Below are 17,472 nucleotides of genomic sequence, written 5' to 3' on the forward strand. Positions count from 1 at the left end.
GCTAAGCTTCCCTGTAATGTCGTTCATACTACCCAGCTGTCCATTAAAGACTTCTCCATGTTTCTTTAAGATGGCAGGTAGGTCTGTGTCTCCATGTGTCATTGTATGCACTGATGGCCAGTCCAGTGTGATTTTCTCCAACTATGAACATCCCAGTAGGGATGGATAGTCTCCTTTCACAACATAGAGTGGCATCTTTTCAGTTTGTCTGTTTACCTGACCTGTGACATCAGTGATGCCTCTCACAGCGACAGATTCACCTGTGTAAGTCTTTAACACGAGGTGCGCTGGTTGAAGTGGAAGGTGTTTCAGTGTCTTTTTTCTGACACAAGAGATACAGCTGCCCCTGTGTCAATCTCCATACCCACCGGCTGTCCCTCTAGCAAGGGGGAGACATAGTAGCCGTGCAGCCCGCCAGGAAAAAGTCAGGATTTTCAGTGTGACTTCCTGGTCTGATGAGTCACTCACCTCAGTGTTCTCTTACTCAACAGTGTGAACATGTCTATGTGTCTTTCGTTGGAATGCCTTTTTTCTTGTTTCCCGTTTTTGTGATTTCTCTGTTCTCTTTTTGTTTCTGGAGACTTGTCCGATGTTGCCCTTTTTACCACAGGCTGGACAATCCACGTCCTTACACCAGCATGTGACTTGATTTCCCGGTCTCTGATTTTCAGTTGAAACTCTGTTGAAACTTTTTATTTATTTGAAAGGAACACAGACAAGAACAAATAGCAGCAGGAATGGTTATACAGCTAGAGACACAATTCTGTTAAAATATATATCAGAACAAATAGCAGCAGGAATGGTTATACAGCTAGAGACACAATACTGTTAAAATATATATCAGAACAAATAGCAGCAGGAATGGTTATACAGCTAGAGACACAATACTGTTAAAATATATATCAGTATATTATGGAAACTAGTTATTGCAGATAAATACAATTATAATAAACCACATATACAATCACCCACCTCAGCTGCATCAACCCACCCTCCAACTCCTCCTGGGACCACCCCCAACCCACCCTCCAACCCCTCCTGGGACCACCCCAACCCACCCTCCACCCCTCCTGGGACCACCCCAACCCACCCTCCAACCCCTCCTGGGATCACCCCAACCCACCCTCCAACCCCTCCTGGGACCACCCCCAACCCACCCTCCAACCCCTCCTGGGACCACCCCAACCCACCCTCCAACCCCGCCTGGGACCACCTCAAAACACCCTCCAACCCCTCCTGGGACCACCCCAACCCACCCTCCAACCCCTCCTGGGACCACCCCAACCCACCCTCCAACCCCTCCTGGGACCACCCAAACCCACCCTCCAACCCCTCCTGGGACCACCCCAACACACCCAACCTGATCTCCATTAAATTAAATACTAAATCAAGGTACACATTTGCACACAAATTATAATTAACGGTCAATCTGTTGGGTAAAACCCACTACAGGAGTTATTTTATGGTTTCAGCTGCATTTGTTGTTTGGCTAGCCCCATGGATCCTAGCAGTGGATAGTTCTAAATAAATCATATCTATAAAAGTTCTGATCCAATGAGGTGTGGTGGTTGCCATCTTAGTTCCAACATCTTTTTACCTGCTGTCCAACCTGACAACATTATACGTCTTTGCTGTAATGACAGTGGTGAATTATCATTCAGTAATAACAGTTTGGGGCAACGAGGTATGAGGATACCTCTTTCCAAAACATGTCCCCTGGTCACTCCCAGTACATATGATTAAATGGAGCCCAAGGCACCTTGATTACATAGATCACACAGAGGAGCGGTTGTGATTTCTATTAAATGATGTTTTCTAGGTGGAAGGTTTACCCTGTGTATGAGATTAAAATGTATCAGCTGATGATTAGGATTGTTAGATGAACCCACTAAGTTCCTGATGAACTCAACTGGTGAGCCTCTTTAGCAGCTAGTTCCATGGACACACTGATTCCAATGTCCTTTGCCAAGGTCAGATGACTTTCAGTCACCAGTCTGTTTGTGTAGCTTCACTCCGTAGCCCACAGAGCTCACACCCAGTGGCTCTCCAGGACCAGGTTCAGAGAACACCTGACTCACTGATAATAGTCTAACCCCTGGAAGGACAAGGGATTTGGCCCTGTCCGGGGGTTTCTTCGGATGGGGCCACAGTGTCTCCGGACCGCTCCTGTCTCAGCCTCCAGTATTTATGCTGCAGTAGTTTATGTGTCGGGGGGCTAGGGTCAGTTGGTTATACCTGGAGTACTTCTCCTGTCTTATCCAGTGTCCTGTGTGAATTTAAGTATGCTCTCTCTAATTCTCTCGTTCTCTCTTTCTCTCTGAGAACCTGAGCCCTAGGACCATACGTCAGGACTACCGGGCATGCTGACACCTTGCTGTCCCCAGTCCGCCTGGCCTTGCTGCTATTCCAGTTTCAACTGTTCTGCCTGCGGTTACGAAACCCCTACCTGTCCCAGACCTGCTGTTTTTAACTTTTAATGATCGGCTATGAAAAGCCAACTGAGAGACCTGAGCCCTAGGACCATACGTCGGGACTACCGGCCGTGGTGACTCCTTGCTGTCCCCAGTCCGCCTGGCCTTGCTGCTATTCCAGTTTCAACTGTTCTGCCTGCGGTTATGGAACCCCTACCTGTCCCAGACCTACTGTTTTCAACTCTTAATGATCGGCTATGAAAAGCCAACTGAGATTTATTCCTGATTATTATTTGACCATGCTTGTCACTTATGAACATTTTTGAACATCTTGGCATGGTTCTGTTATAATCTCCACCCGGCACAGCCAGAAGAGGACTGGCCACCCCTCATAGCCTGGTTCCTCTCTAGGTTTCTTCCTAGGTTTTGGCCTTTCTAGGGAGTTTTTCCTAGCCACCGTGCTTCTACACCTGCATTATTAGCTGTTTGGGGTTTTAGGCTGGGTTTCTGTACAGCACTTCGAGATATTAGCTGATGTACGAAGGGCTATATAAAATAAAATTGATTGATTGATTGATTGATTCACTAAAATTATATTTAGTGGGTTTTAATGAAGGGTTTTAATTGAAGATATTGTTTAAAGATATTGTCCATCATGTTGTGTGCAGAAGAGGCTTTGGCCTTCTGGGCTTGTTCAATGACAAGGCCATTAGGGAAAGAGTTGTTCAGCTGTATAGACACATCAACACAGTAATTCAGTATATCTGGTCCTCCATTATGGAAAGAGTTGTTCATCTGTATAGACACATCAACACAGTAATTCAGTATATCTGGTCCTCCATTATGGAAAGAGTTGTTCATCTGTATAGACACATCAACACAGTAATTCAGTATATCTGGTCCTGGTTGCCATAGTTACAGTAGGAACCCATGTTGACGAGCTACAGGGATTTAGAATTTTAACACAAAAGCTTAAATGAAGAGAAAAGTTTCCTGTTTCAGGTCAGGGGCCGTATCCACAAACCACCTCAGAGTACGAGTACTGATCTGGGATCAGTTTAGCCTTTTAGATCATAATGAATAAGATTATATGGGCAGATCCTAGATCAGCACTCCTACTATGAGGCCCAGTATCCTGTTTCAGGTCAGTTCTACCTTTCTGTCTGAAAATGGAATGTTCTGAACATCCTGAAATCATAGCTTCATACTAGACTTGGGTAAAGGATTCATAATGTTAGGTACTGTATTTTAGATGAACTTGATTTCCACTGATCTTTGCACCTTTGGGACTATTCCATTCCATTTAAACAATAACTCGTAGTTGTGGTGAGAATAAATTGTGGTGTGACAGTGGCACTCTGACTCCACCTAGTGGTGTCCCCACAGAGTTATATATGGGGCTCCCTCTCCACCTGCCATGTCATATCAACAAATATGGTTGAGGGTTTGCATCACTGGGTTCACTCAGGTGCTGTAGTACAGGACGTGTTCTGGATCTCTTTCTACACTGAGGACAGTCATAGTCTCCTGAAGGAGCAGGTTTCTCCCAGTATCTGGTGATGCACTGTCTGCAGAATCCCGTGTCCACAGGTGATAGAGACTGGATCCCTCAGCACCTGCTGACACACTGCACACCTGGAGTGATCCTCTGGCAGAGAGCTGAAAGAACATTATAAAAACATAAGGACATTGAGATCGTTCACTGCTATTTCTCAATGACTGTGATGTCATAATGAACTTTTTAACAGAGCAGAGTAAGCAACAGCTACTGATATAACAGAGTGAGTTCTGTCCCTTTCTCCCCGACCCAGGAAGTGAACTCAATACCCTCGGAACAATAAAAGTACTGTTGAAAGTACCGTCTCACTCATACTAACCTTTAATCAAAGGGCGTCGTTCTGCTGATAAAATGTGGAGACTGACAATGGACCAGTTACTCTTCATAGAGACAGCTGGGTACTGGAGACTCTACTCTCTGGGTCTGGTTGGAGTCTCTGACAGCTGGGTACTGGAGACTCTACTCTCTGGGTCTGGTTGGAGTCTCTGACAGCTGGGTACTGGAGACTCTACTCTCTGGGTCTGGTTGGAGTCTCTGACAGCTGGGTACTGGAGACTCTACTCTCTGGGTCTGGTTGGAGGCTCTGACAGCTGGGTACTGGAGACTCTACTCTCTGGGTCTGGTTGGAGTCTCTGACAGCTGGGTACTGGAGACTCTACTCTCTGGGTCTGGTTGGAGTCTCTGACAGCTGGGTACTGGAGACTCTACTCTCTGGGTCTGGTTGGATTCTCTGACAGCTGGGTACTGGAGACTCTACTCTCTGGGTCTGGTTGGAGTCTCTGACAGCTGGGTACTGGAGGCTCTACTCTCTGGGTCTGGTTGGAGTCTCTGACAGCTGGGTACTGGAGACTCTACTCTCTGGGTCTGGTTGGAGTCTCTGACAGCTGGGTACTGGAGACTCTACTCTCTGGGTCTGGTTGGAGTCTCTGACAGCTGGGTACTGGAGACTCTACTCTCTGGGTCTGGTTGGAGTCTCTGACAGCTGGGTACTGGAGACTCTACTCTCTGGGTCTGGTTGGATTCTCTGACAGCTGGGTACTGGAGACTCTACTCTCTGGGTCTGGTTGGAGTCTCTGACAGCTGGGTACTGGAGACTCTACTCTCTGGGTCTGGTTGGAGTCTCTGACAGCTGGGTACTGGAGACTCTACTCTCTGGGTCTGGTTGGAGTCTCTGACAGCTGGGTACTGGAGACTCTACTCTCTGGGTCTTGTTGGAGTCTAACAATTTACAAGTACAATATTTCCACAACGTATTTTGTTTGTTCACCCACACCGCGTCTAACAAAGACACGGCAGTTTGAACCAAAAATCTCTAATTTGGACTCCAGACCAAAGGACACATTTCCACCAGTCCAATGTACATTTCCCGTGTTTTTTGGCCCAAGCAGGTCTCTTCTTCTTATTGGTGTCCTTTAGTAGTGATTTCTTTGCAGAAATTTGACCATGAAGGCCTGATTCGCACAGTCCCCTCTTAACAGTTGATTTTGAGATGTGTCTGTTACTTGAACTCTGTGAAGCATTTATTTGGTCTGCAACTTCTGAGGCTGGTAACTCTAATGAACTTATCCTCTGCAGCAGAGGTAACTCTGGGTCTTCCATTCCTGTGGCAGTCCTCATGAGAGCCAGTTTCATCATAGCGCTTGATGGTTTTTGCGACTGCACTTGAAGAAACTTTCAAAGTTCTTGAAATGTTCCGTATTGACTGACCTTCATGTCTTAAAGTAATGATGGACTGTCGTTTCTCTTTGCTTATTTGAGCTGTTCTTGCCATAATGTGGACTTGGTCTTTTACCAAATAGGGATATCTTATGTATACCCCCCCTACCTTGTCACAACACAACTGATTGGCTCAAACACATTAAGAAGGAAATAAATTAACTTTTAAGAAGGCACACCTGTTATTTGAAATGCATTCCAGGTGACTTCCTCATGAAGCTGGTTGAGAGAATGCCAAGAATGTGTAAAGCAGTCATCAAGGCAAAGGGTGGCTATTTGAAGAATCTCAAATGTAAAATATATTTTGATTTGTTTAATACTTTTTTGGTTACTACATCATTCCATATGTGTTATTTCATTGTTTTGATGTCTTCACTATTATTCTACAATGTAAAAAATTGTAAAAATAAAGAAAAACCCTTGAATGAGTAGGTGTGTTCAAACTTTTGACTGGCAGTACTAGTCAAATGTTGGCATTCTCTCAACCAGCTTCATGAGGTAGTCACCTGGAATGCACTTCAATTAACAGGCTCTGGTTGGATGACGTCCTCCGGACGTTCTCATAATTACTGTGTAAGTCTATGGAAGGGGGTAAGAACCATTAGCCTCCTAGGTTTTGTATTGAAGTCAATGTACCCAGAGGAGGACGGAAGCTAGCTGTCCTCCGGCTACACCCCTGGTGCTACCCTACAGAGTGCTGTTGAGGCTACTGTAGACCTTCATTGTGATTTAACCCTCCGTTGTCCTAGGGTCAAAATGACCCACATGTGTTGAACCAACTTTATTAAATTTTTTATATTTTTGGATCATTTGTGAGAAGGAGGCAGTGATACTTTCTTTAAAGTCTCACTTCCTCCTTCTCACAAATGACTCCCAAAAAATATAAAAATTTAATAAAGTTGGTTCAACACAGTGGCGGGTCATTTTGACCCTAGGACAACGGGAGGGTTAATCAATTATTTGGTGACATTAATATATTTAGTATAGTTTGATCTAAAAAGGCTAACTTTTAAAATGTTTTACCATTTTTATGAAGTTCACTGAGGAGGATGGTCCTCCCCTTCCTCCTCTGAGGAGCCTCCACTGATTTAAATGTCATATTCTTATAAAAAATAAAACATTTAGAACTGCTCTTCTTCCATCTGTTTTATTAACCTTCATTAGTCAAATCTGTCACATGTAAATTCCATTCAGTGTAATTGTGTTTATACAGAAGCAGGATTGTTTGGTCAACAATTTGACAAATAAACATTTTACAGACCGGAATATTTACAAACACAAATGAAAAAGCAATAACAACAAGATCAATGATTACTACATGAGAACCTTTAACAACAGTGGTGATTCATTCTATGAATTACTATTTTACAATGTCTATCAACTTCAGTGGTGTATAATCATGACTATTTAGATATAATAATAATAAGTTAACTCGTGACTAGAGAGTTAACTTATTATGCAGTGCTTCTACACCTGCATCACTAGCTGTTTGGGGTTTTAGGCTGGGTTTCTGTACAGCACTTCGAGATATCAGCTGATGTATGAAGGGCTATATAAAATAAAATTGATTGATTGATTGATTATTCCAGTGTGTCTTACTGAACATGACCATGATTACAGTGAAACATCATGTGTTTGGCACAGGGACCACATGACACAGAGACATTGAAGAGGAGTCATCCCAAAGCTGAAACCCTGGATAGAGGGGCTCAGTGAATGTGGAGTGGAATGTGTTCAGGTGGGTCAGTGTGTCAGAGGAGACTCTGTAGAAGGACAGAGTGCCGGCTGGCCAGTCCAGATACACTCCTACTCTGTGGGAGCTGGAGGAGGGGACGTCTATGGTAGTGTGGTTATTATTGTGCCAGGCAGTGTAACGGTTGTTAAAAGCAGCTCAGACTCCAGGATTTGTCATTCTGTCCAAGTACACAGTCATCATCACCCCATCCTCTCCTGCTGATTCCTTTATATGTCACTCCTATATCAGCCCCACTCCCACTCCACTCTACCTCCCAGTAACAGCGCCCAGTCAGACCCTCTCTACACAGCACCTGTTCACAGTCCTCAAATCTCTCTGGATGATCAGGATACGGCTGAGCCTCTTCGCTACGTGTCACCTTTCTGTTCTCCTCAGAAAGAGAGAGCTTTATGTTTACTGTGTTTGGGTCCAGTGTGAGATCACAGGCATCTGATGGAGAAGACCAGGTATATTACAAATCATCTTCATATCACATCAGAATGTTATTGTTTCTAGTTATTAAAGGGCCACATCAGAATGTTAATGTTTCTAGGTATTAAAGGGCCACATCAGAATGTTAATGTTTCTAGGTATTAAAGGGCCACATCAGAATGTTAATGTTTCTAGTTATTAAAGGGCCACATCAGAATGTTAATGTTTCTAGGTATTAAAGGGCCACATCAGAATGTTAATGTTTCTAGGTATTAAAGGGCCACATCAGAATGTTAATGTTTCTAGGTATTAAAGGGCCACATCAGAATGTTATTGTTTCTAGGTATTAAAGGGCCACATCAGAATGTTAATGTTTCTAGGTATTAAAGGGCCACATCAGAATGTTAATGTTTCTAGGTATTAAAGGGCCACATCAGAATGTTAATGTTTCTAGGTATTAAAGGGCCACATCAGAATGTTAATGTTTCTAGGTATTAAAGGGCCACATCAGAATGTTAATGTTTCTAGGTATTAAAGGGCCACATCAGAATGTTAATGTTTCCGTTATTAAAGGGCCATATCAGAATGTTAATGTTTCTAGGTATTAAAGGACCACATCCGAATGTTAATGTTTCTAGGTATTAAAGGGCCACATCAGAATGTTAATGTTTCTAGGTATTAAAGGGCCACATCAGAATGTTAATGTTTCTCTGTATTAAAGGGCCACATCAGAATGGTAATGTTTCTAGGTATTAAAGGGCCACATCAGAATGTTAATGTTTCTAGGTATTAAAGGGCCACATCAGAATGTTAATGTTTCTAGGTATTAAAGGGCCACATCAGAATGTTATTGTTTCTAGGTATTAAAGGGCCACATCAGAATGTTAATGTTTTTAGTTATTAAAGGACCAAGGAAAGGTTATTTAAGACTTGCTGAATTATGATATGTTATACTGTATGGTCATTTAAAACACAAACACACAGCAAAACATAACCACAGAGTGAAGTCCTATTAGTGTAACCACACATCCATAGCTCACTTATCAAGCAAGCTCTGAAAAATGATTTCATTATTTTCTAACCCCTTACTATAAAAAGACTGAGTAATAACAAGCTAATTCTTCCCAGCAGTTAACACTCACATTTTCTAGGCCAAGGTTTGATTGTGTTCACTCCACCAGGTTTCACACTGTAGGGGAGCAGAAGAACAGGCAGTTAGTAAATGTAAATCTCTCTCACTAACCAGATAACTATCATTTATCATACTGTAACTAGCCTGATAACTACCAATTATCATAACTAACCTGATAATTATCAATTATCCTAACTAACCTGATAACTATCAATGATCATAACTAACCTGATAACTATCAATGATCATAACTAACCTGACAATTATCATTGATCATAACTAACCTGATAACGATCAATTATCCTAACTAACCTGATAATTATCAATGTTCATAACTAACCTGATAACTATCAATGATCATAACTAACCTGCTAGCTATCAATTATCCTAACTAACCTGACAATTATCAATGATCATAACTAACCTGATAACTATCAATTATCATAACTAACCAGATAACTATCAATTATCATAACTAACCTGATAACTATCAATTATCATAACTAACCAGATAACGATCAATTATCCTAACTAACCTGATAATTATCAATGTTCATAACTAACCTGATAACTATCAATGATCATAACTAACCTGCTAGCTATCAATTATCCTAACTAACCTGACAATTATCAATGATCATAACTAACCTGATAACTATCAATTATCATAACTAACCAGATAACTATCAATTATCATAACTAACCTGATAACTATCAATTATCATAACTAACCAGATAACTATCAATTATCATAACTAACCTGATAACTATCAATGATCATAACTAACCTGCTAGCTATCAATTATACTAACTAACCTGATAACTATCAATGATCATAACTAACCTGATAACTATCAATTATCATAACTAACCTGATAATTATCAAAACTAACCCAAACTCAGAAACATTTCTTACAGTATTGTGTTGACGCTGTGATTACAGCTTGCAAGGAAATGACTTCACCAAATCATGGAACAAACTGCTCTATGCCGGTGCCTCCCTTGCCAACTCTGCCTGGGTCTCTGAGAAACTGTTATAAGGCCGATCCGAGAGTTCAGGCAGGTGATTGAGGAGAGCTGGTGCTTTGATGAACGTTGGGTTCCATAGCCTACAAGTATCTGTATTGCACTCGCTCTAACGGGGGCTGGTTGTCGTCGCTGCTGGGTAGGGCTGCCGCGACAAAGACAGGTAGTGAGGGGGAATTTGGGGAACCAGATGAGATGGTTGTGTTCCAAGGGGTGCTCATCCTGTCCCCTACACCTTTGGAATAGAACAGGCTGCTTGTTGTAGCACGTTCTTTAGCCTCCAACTGAAATAACTAGCCTGAACTAGAGCACAGCTGTTGCTGCATTATTAGGGTGGTCTTATCGTGTTCTTCTGGATTCTAAGTAATGAACCTGAATCTGTGTCCCCTTCAGGCCACTGTAGTTTATTCACCTGCAACTTGCCATGCCAGCCGGCTCAGCAATGGGGCACATGCTCAGACTGATCAGGAGGTTCTCGTCAGCTGGCCAAGGTTAGTGTTTTTAAATGTTCTGTCTTATGTCCCATTTTGTTGCAGACTGTATCTTAAAGTGGGCTGGGTCCTATATGACTGTATCTTAAAGTGGGCTGGGTCCTATATGACTGTATCTTAAAGTGGGCTGGGTCCTATATGACTGTATCTTAAAGTGGGCTGGGTCCTATATGACTGTATCTTAAAGTGGGCTGGGTCCTATATGACTGTATCTTAAAGTGGGCTGGGTCCTATATGACTGTATCTTAAAGTGGGCTGGGTCCTATAGGACTGTATCTTAAAGTGGGCTGGGTCCTATAGGACTGTATCTTAAAGTGGGCTGGGTCCAGGACTGTATCTTAAAGTGGGCTGGGTCCTATATGACTGTATCTTAAAGTGGGCTGGGTCCTATAGGACTGTATCTTAAAGTGGGCTGGGTCCTATAGGACTGTATCTTAAAGTGGGCTGGGTCCTATATGACTGTATCTTAAAGTGGGCTGGGTCCTATATGACTGTATCTTAAAGTGGGCTGGGTCCTATATGACTGTATCTTAAAGTGGGCTGGGTCCTATAGGACTGTATCTTAAAGTGGGCTGGGTCCTATAGGACTGTATCTTAAAGTGGGCTGGGTCCTATATGACTGTATCTTAAAGTGTGCTGGGTCCTATATGACTGTATCTTAAAGTGGGCTGGGTCCTATAGGACTGTATCTTAAAGTGTGCTGGGTCCTATATGACTGTATCTTAAAGTGGGCTGGGTCCTATAGGACTGTATCTTAAAGTGGGCTGGGTCCTATAGGACTGTATCTTAAAGTGGGCTGGGTCCTATAGGACTGTATCTTAAAGTGGGCTGGGTCCTATATGACTGTATCTTAAAGTGGGCTGGGTCCTATATGACTGTATCTTAAAGTGTGCTGGGTCCTATATGACTGTATCTTAAAGTGGGCTGGGTCCTATAGGACTGTATCTTAAAGTGGGCTGGGTCCTATAGGACTGTATCTTAAAGTGGGCTGGGTCCTATAGGACTGTATCTTAAAGTGTGCTGGGTCCATATGACTGTATCTTAAAGTGGGCTGGGTCCTATAGGACTGTATCTTAAAGTGTGCTGGGTCCTATATGACTGTATCTTAAAGTGGGCTGGGTCCTATAGGACTGTATCTTAAAGTGGGCTGGGTCCTATAGGACTGTATCTTAAAGTGGGCTGGGTCCTATAGGACTGTATCTTAAAGTGGGCTGGGTCCTATATGACTGTATCTTAAAGTGGGCTGGGTCCTATAGGACTGTATCTTAAAGTGGGCTGGGTCCTATATGACTGTATCTTAAAGTGGGCTGGGTCCTATATGACTGTATCTTAAAGTGGGCTGGGTCCTATATGACTGTATCTTAAAGTGGGCTGGGTCCTATATGACTGTATCACTATGATGTGCGTCTTTGACCATGTGTATTGGGCTAATGTTCCCTGTTAGCAGGAATTCACGTTTGCAGAGTATCACTTTAGTGCGTAATGACGCTCAAAGCCTTTCATTATAACACAGAGCTTGTTTATTCCTACTGATGCTCAGGTTGAATCACATAGCCTACTGATGCTCAGGTTGAATCACATAGCCTACTGATGCTCAGGTTGAATCACATAGCCTACTGATGCTCAGGTTGAATCACATGGCCTACTGATGCTCAGGTTGAATCACATAGCCTACTGATGCTCAGGTTGAATCACATAGCCTACTGATGCTCAGGTTGAATCACATAGCCTACTGATGCTCAGGTTGAATCACATAGCCTACTGATGCTCAGGTTGAATCACATAGCCTACTGATGTTCAGGTTGAATCACATAGCCTACTGATGCTCAGGTTGAATCACATAGCCTACTGATGCTCAGGTTGAATCACATAGCCTACTGATGCTCAGGTTGAATCACATAGCCTACTGATGCTCAGGTTGAATCACATAGCCTACTGATGCTCAGGTTGAGTCACATAGCCTACTGATGCTCAGGTTGAATCACATAACCTACTGATGCTCAGGTTGAATCACATAACCTACTGATGCTCAGGTTGAATCACATAGCCTACTGATGCTCAGGTTGAATCACATAGCCTACTGATGCTCAGGTTGAATCACATAGCCTACTGATACTCAGGTTGAATCACATAGCCTACTGATGCTCAGGTTGAATCACATAGCCTACTGATACTCAGGTTGAATCACATAGCCTACTGATGCTCAGGTTGAATCACATAGCCTACTCATGCTCAGGTTGAACACATAGCCTACTGTTGAATCACATAGCCTACTGATGCTCAGGTTGAATCACATAGCCTACTGATGCTCAGGTTGAATCACATAGCCTACTGATGCTCAGGTTGAGTCATAGACTACATCCATTTTGTAGGCCACCTCACATCTTATCCACATTATCCTATGAACTTGATTGTAATAAAGTATTACAATGTTTTCCTCAGGTGGTTGTGTGTTGGTGTGTTCAGACCTCTGACGCCGGCCCCTACTGGTTAATGCAAAGATGGTGGTAGCGCTATGCTACTGTGATCCATCCAGTCCTTGTCCCTCCACTCAGGTGGTCTACTCTGATCAATCCAGTCCTTGTCCCTCCACTCAGGTGGTCTACTGTGATCAATCCAGTCCTTGTCCCTCCACTCAGGTGGTCTACTGTGATCAATCCAGTCCTTGTCCCTCCACTCAGGTGGTCTACTCTGATCAATCCAGTCCTTGTCCCTCCACTCAGGTGGTCTACTCTGATCAATCCAGTCCTTGTCCCTCCACTCAGGTGGTCTACTGTGATCAATCCAGTCCTTGTCCCTCCACTCAGGTGGTCTACTGTGATCAATCCAGTCCTTGTCCCTCCACTCAGGTGGTCTACTCTGATCAATCCAGTCCTTGTCCCTCCACTCAGGTGGTCTACTGTGATCAATCCAGTCCTTGTCCCTCCACTCAGGTGGTCTACTGTGATCAATCCAGTCCTTGTCCCTCAACTCAGGTGGTCTCAAGCTCTATTACAGCAAGTCAATCATCAACACAGATTGACACAAACCCTCTACATACTTGAGTTTCTCCAGTCTCCAGTGTGGATCCTCCAGTCCAACAGAGAGCAGTCTGACTCCTGAGTCTCCTGTGCGATTGTTACTCAGATCCAGCTCTCTCAGGTGTGAGGGGTTTGACCTCAGAGCTGAGACCAGAGAAACACAGCCTTCCTCTTCGACTGCACAGAGCGACAACCTGCAGAGAGTTAAACATTATTTCAAAATCACACTGCTCAGAGGCGACCCTTCATTCAGGGCAGGTGGGGCAGAGCTGTTTTGAGCCCCACCAGTTTAGCTTTAAAAAAAGAGCCAGTTTTGCTTGTTATTTTGGCATTAACACGTGTCAGATATCAGTTTGCAAACAATGTAAAAAATTAAAAAATACAAATTGAGTTAATAAAGCCGCATACAAACATTGTCTCTTTTTTGCTTTCTTGAGTAAGGCAGCTCCAAAATGCAGGTGTTTCAGCCTAGCTCAGTGCTTTCTGTGGTGGTTGGGCAGCCAGCGGAAAATACGGAGCGTAGGTGTTGGTAATGTTCTCTAGTTGCGCCGTGATTGGCTCAGTGTTCTGTCACTCATGGAGACTCTACGTCACCGTAAAATCTACAGGGGAGAGCTCGAAAATTCAAGCTCCTGGGTGCTGCCATAGAATTACATTAGAAGTGCCCATCCCAGAAGGCTCAAGGTCATTGGCCACAGATAAAATGACGTCAAATCACGTTATATCTACAGTAGCTTTGATTGGACTGATCCTATCAACATCATACTAGGAAGCTAGCAGTCATCATCATGAATCAAGTCGACAATCTACTGGCAAATCCTTTTCAAACCTTTTCACATGAAGAGAAATTATGGAGGGAAATTATAGATAAAACGTATCAGTGCTCATCGGCCATTGGACATAAACATAACACAACAAGTTGGAAATCGCAAATTCAACAACGAGTGGTTTGGAAGGAATCAGTGGCTAACTGCAAGCATTGCAAAGCGATCACTAGCCTGCTATTCAGTGGAGTGGATGTGTGGTCCACGTCTGGGTTTAAGGGTCTCTTTTCCAAGCTTAAAAGGATAAACTTTCAACATTGGCCATGCTGTCAATCCAGCATGACTTCTGTCGCTTTCAAAACAACTGGAAACTCGGAACTTGGAAATCTCAGACTTCAGTGAGTTCGAGACAACTGGGAACTCTGAAAAAAACGAGCTCCGACTGGGAAAATACGTTTTGAACAGTCGTCCAACTTGTAATTCTAAGTCGGGAACTTGGGCCTCTTTCTAGAGCTCCGACCTGAAAGTCACTAACCTCATGATTCGACCTTGTTTTTTTCTGAGTTCCCAGTTGTCTTGAAAGCACCATAAATCCAGAGAATGACACACTTTGATGACAAAGTTTGATGACAAAATTTGCCCACGAAGGACCGCCGCGCCAAGCAAGCAAGCAAACGTAGCTACACACATTAATACCAAATACAATATCAGCATGTGAAGTAGCTAGTTAGCTGTAAAGTCGCCTAAACAAACTGCACTATCAATTTAGGGGTCTACAATCTCACCATGTTCAACCTGCAGATGGATGTGCCTCACAGAGTGGAGTCTGACGTTCACAACGGCAGAGATACTTTTGAGGAGATTGGGGAAACTCCATTGGACTCCTGTTAACGCCTATTGTGTACATTGCCCATGCTACGTCCATGGGCCGCGCGGTGCATTCTGGGCGATTCTGGGACAAGGAGAGCTCTCCTTCAAGGAGTGAATGGGAGGCAATTGAGTGCTAGCTAAAAAAATAAAAACATTAGCACGAATTTCGTCAACAAGGTACAACATTACAAATCTTTTCCGAGTTATGATATAATTGATCTCTTTATATCTGTAATATTGTATAGCTTTGGAATCGTCACATTATGTACTTTCGAGGAAAATAGGCCGTTTCTCGACTCATACCCTGACTTTGAGAAGGGATTGCGCGACGATTAGTTTAGCAACCGCGTTGACGCTGCATGACAACTTCAACGGGATTGGTCGACAGTCTGCTGGGGGTGGAGCGTTATACTCTCCGACGTGCATTGCCCAATGTGATTCATATCTGTTTTCTCTAATATCTCTGGCAACGGCACCATGCAATGCACCCTGGACTGAAGAGGCAGACAAATAGGAGAAATGTGCTAGACAGATGGTTTTATTTGGTTTTATTTCCTGCAGTGTCTATTCATTGTCCAAACGCACGGCCGCTTTCTGGCTTGCTCCTGACTGCTATAGCGTTAGTACACATCATTCCCAAACATTCAAAATAATTTATTAAAACGTGAAAATGAACATTTCTAAGTGGTCACTTGTCAGAAAAAGTTTTTAAAGTATCATATTATTCCCGGGGGTGTATAATGCATTTAATTCAGTTGACTGATTTCCTTATATGAACTGTAACTCAGTAAAATCTTTGAAATAGTTTGCTGTTGCATTTATATTTTTGAGAGAAAGACTGCAAGAGAGTGCTGGCATGTGCATTGATTTAAAGCAACGATATTCAAGTGATAGGCTGTTTTAAAACTCTGCCGCTGCAATAAATAAAAATATAAGTATCTTTACAATAAAAAAATTGATGTAGATGTGTAAATTAGACTCTCATTCTGTCCTTATGTTACCGTAGCAACAGTTACCATGATGAGATGGTAGGTCTACATGCATTGTCCTGCGCTCCATCCTGAGAGGTGCTCTGTCCCCACCCGGAGGGTTGATGATTGATCATGCAGATAGCAGAGACAAGGCCGTCGATAAGACAGATTTAGACATTGCATATAATTTAACAGTTCCATTTTACATTTTGCTGTTAATATAAACAATGTATTATAATCGACCGGTTTGTGGGTTTGAACGGTAGTGGGTTTGAACGGTAGATCTCGGTAACCCGGTTCCCGCTATTCAACCCTAATCACCATGCACTCCTTAAATATCTCAGTGTCAGTGAAGAACTTGGTGTGTTAAGTTAAAACCAGGGCTCTAATTGAGGGGGTATGTGAGGGTATTGTGGCTTTTGTTAAAGAAAATGGCTGATTATATAAAGCGATCTATATGCCAGAAACAAGCTGTAAAATGCAGGCGAAAGACGTGACCGATGCATATTGGACATCTTTGATTTGTCTATGATATTCAGAGGCTGCACAACATTTTATAGGATAAACAAAATTGACTTTACTTAAGCAATGTGTGATTCTGTCACCATCAATTGATGTTCGACATTTCAACCTGCTGTTAAACAACATACTAACTCTAAATGAGTCAGGAGCCAGCCAGGTAGCCTAAGGAACGAAAATTAATTATTTAGGCTGTATTATTACTATTATTCCAAGGCTATAGCCTGCCATTTAAGAAATCAATTGTGAAGCATTTCAAATAAAATCCAAATAAAATTGTATTGGTCACATGCACATATTTAGCAGATGTTATTGCGGGTGTAGCGAAATGCTTGTATTTCTAGCTCCAACAGTGCAGTAGTATTTAACAATTCACCACAGTACACACTAATCTAAAAGTAGAAGAATGGAATTAAGAAATATATAAATATTAGGACGAGCAATGTCGGAGTGGCATAGACTAAAATACAGTAGAATAGAATAGAATACAGTATATACATATGAGATGAGTAAAGCAGTATGTAAACATTATTAAAGTGGCTAGTGTTCCATTATTAATGTCGCCAGTGATTCCATGTCTATGTACAGTGGGGGGAAAAAGTATTTAATCAGCCACCAATTGTGCAAGTTCTCACACTTAAAAAGATGAGAGAGGCCTGTAATTTTCATCATAGGTACACGTCAACTATGACAGACAAATTGAGGAAAAGAAATCCAGAAAATCACATTGTAGGATTTTCAATGAATTTAGTTGCAAATTATGGTGGAAAATAAGTATTTGGTCACCTACAAACAAGCAAGATTTCTGGCTCTCACAGACCTGTAAC

General features: G+C 42.6%; 1 pseudogene; it reads right to left on the reverse strand.

Annotated features, from left to right (window-relative positions):
- Positions 1–7,239: 7,239 nt before the first annotated feature.
- LOC123484938 overlaps positions 7,240–17,472 on the reverse strand; it is a 28,374-nt pseudogene continuing 18,141 nt past the window's right edge.

This window comes from Coregonus clupeaformis, unplaced genomic scaffold, assembly GCF_020615455.1.
Source record: "Coregonus clupeaformis isolate EN_2021a unplaced genomic scaffold, ASM2061545v1 scaf0502, whole genome shotgun sequence".
Classification (NCBI taxonomy): Eukaryota; Metazoa; Chordata; class Actinopteri; order Salmoniformes; family Salmonidae; genus Coregonus; species Coregonus clupeaformis.